The sequence below is a fragment of the Prunus persica genome, chromosome G1, assembly GCF_000346465.2.
Source record: "Prunus persica cultivar Lovell chromosome G1, Prunus_persica_NCBIv2, whole genome shotgun sequence".
Taxonomy (NCBI): domain Eukaryota; kingdom Viridiplantae; phylum Streptophyta; class Magnoliopsida; order Rosales; family Rosaceae; genus Prunus; species Prunus persica.
In genome coordinates, this window is record NC_034009.1 from 23,186,295 (window position 1) to 23,189,346 (window position 3,052).

Below are 3,052 nucleotides of genomic sequence, written 5' to 3' on the forward strand. Positions count from 1 at the left end.
ATTTTTTTTGTGATTTGTGCCATATCGATAACACTCTTAGTTTGTTAGGTTTTGGCGCACACAACGTGTTTGATGAAAGTCCTAGTGTGGTTTTGGTTATGTATCATTTTTTGAGTTGCTCGTGTTTACTATTGTGATGGTTATGTACCTACACGAAATTCTGGTGTTGTTGTTTTTTTTTTTTTTTTCCTTTTCTCTGTTAGATGCTTTCATAGTAAAACGACAAAAACCCGGGCAATTAATACAGAGTTCTGAATGCTTTTGAAAGGGTTTTGTTTCTCAGGTTGATGAATTTTCTCGTACATCAGTTTGTCCAATCTGGGCTGTAGGAGATGTTAGTCCTAGACTGAACCTGACTCCATTTGCTTTGATGGAGGGAGGGGCATTAGCCAAAACACTTTTTCTGAATGTCCCAACAAAACCTGATTACAGGTATCCTACCTAGCTTGTTAGCCAGCTGATAACACTTGGACATGTTATTAATTCTAGAGGTGCTCCATAATCTATGCAAGTAGAGTAGGCTCTTCATAAAAGGGTTTAGGATGAGCATTACGTAACGAGTATGATTACTTTCAAATTTTAGATTTATCATTCTATATCTCATAATGTAGATTTTTCTCCTTTCTTATTGTGATGGTTATGTACGGACACGAAATTCTGGAGTATTTTAGTTTACCTATATAAGCTGTCTGTAGGTACATAATCAGTATTTACCTACATGGTGGGCCGATGTTGATTTTCTGTACTGGTAGGATAAAACTAACAATCACTATACATAAGTATCAAACTTAAAAATTGATTCTAAAAAAAAACAGGATCATGTACAATAGAACCTGTTATTAGGTTATCAAAAAAAGCAAAAATCAAACCAGGTTTTCAAAAAAGCAAAAAACAAACCCATCTATTTTCGTGTAGGTAAACTAATAACCAGATACCCAGGTTTGCTCTGGTTTTGCTCTAGTTTGTATGCTGTAGGTCCATAACCAGGTTTTAAAAAACCAAAAATCAAACCCATCTTTTTCGTGTAGGTAAACTAATACCCAGATACCCAATTTTGCTCTGGTTTTGCTCTGGTTAGGACAAACAATGAACGGGGCTCCATGTACATAGAAGAGAAAGACGTTTTTTACCTGCAATTTGACGGCAGACCACTCACGCTTGCTAGTCAGTGTCGAATGCTCCGGAATTTTCAATACCGGGAATTTCTTGAACTGCAACAGAAGAAACCCCTCAACCAAATTTCCACCTTGAGGAACCCTAATCAGAACACCAATCTCCAAACTAAAACCATAATCAAAACGTAGGACTAAGAAAATTAACCCCATAATAAAAAAGCATAATTAATTGCAGACACAAATTCTGGAGAGGATCACTACAATAAATAGGGGGACCAAAACTTCAAACACCAGCCTCTTACGAACTCAATTGTAAATAGGGGTATTTTGGGAACTTAAAAATCATAATAAATCAGATATATTGCTTAATAAGGTAATTTGATGAGTTTGATCCTAGTCATGGGTTTTGGTTGATAAAAACAGGGTATCCCTCCTAGGGGCCCCTCTCCCGTCAAAAGACTTTAGGTTGGGTTGTTTGAACTTGGGGGGAAAGGCCTTTCCATGTAAAGGATGCCGTCGAAAAGAATGGAACGCTGCTTCGCTCTGCTGGAGACCCGTTCTCTAAGTCAGTGGCCGGCTTCGATACTGCTTTCTTTACCTTCCCGGGCTAGGAAGTCTATTCCCAGCTATTCTGCCAGATTCTATAAAAGCCGGTATTTATGGCACTGCTGCCAACAAGAATGCGTCCTCTGGCCTTCCAATGGTTGAATAAAAAGAGATGTAAGTCAAATTGAATTTGAAGGGGGTAAGACAAATTTGCTAAAAATATAAAAGTTACATTGTAGTGTAAAAATCATTCCAACAAATGACATTTATGATTTTAGACAAGTGACAATAAATTTGGTGTTTGATTATTTTTCATAATATAAATTTAACACAAAGATGAAATATTTAGGAAAGAAGATGCTTCAATATTGTGATGGCTTGCCATTAGCTGTCACTGTGATGGCATGACCACTCTCTAAAAAGGACACTATTGATCAGTGGGAGACCGTACTTAAGAATATTTATACATACCTAAGAAGTGGCAAAAGCCATGGACATGGAGGCATGGTTACATCATGGTTATTGTTACTGAGTTATGATTGTTTGTCATATTATTTAAAACCATGTTTTCTATATTTGGGTAAGTTTCCTGAAGATTTTGAGATACCAAAGAATATATTGACTCAGCTGTGGGTGGTAGAAGGTTTTATACCGATGGCGCAACAAAGACAAGGTTTTGTGGAAACAATGGAAGAAATAGCTTTCAGTTACTTAACTGAATTGGTGGAAAGGTGCATGGTTGAAATTAGAAAACGAGGTTCTGTTAGAAAGATTAAATCTTGTCGTCTTCATGATCGCATGCGAGACATGTGCTTGTTGCAGTCAAAAGAGGAGAGCTTTATCCAAATTGTCAATTTGTCGCATATAAAGGATCGTCTTCCTTTTCCCACGGTAACCGAGGCAATACTAACAAGTAATGTTCGAAGACTTGGCATCTATGTGGATGCGACTGTTGAGGAATTGTCTCCATCAAGATATGAAAGAGAAAGCCACCTTAAGTCTTTGTTATATTGCTCAACAATTCAAATTGCTCAGAGTATTGAAGCTTGAAAATATGGCTACATAGGTAAAGAGTTTTTAGATTGGGCACTTTCTCTAACATGGCCATCTAGTTGTTGTCAACTTGGATCTCTCTCCTTTGTGCTCTTGAATAGAATAAGGGACTTGAAGGTGGAAGAAGGAGCCATGCCGAGCTTCCGCAGATTACACATAGACTGTTGCTATGGCTTGGTGATAGTTCCAGACGGGTTGAGATACATTACTACCCTCCAGGAATTAAGCTTCATAGAGATGCCTAGGACATTTCATAAGAGCAAGTCCAGCAGCAAGAGGTGGACTCGGGCTCGGGGGGGGGGGGGGGGGGGGGGTTTTTGTTTTTGGAAAAAAAAATG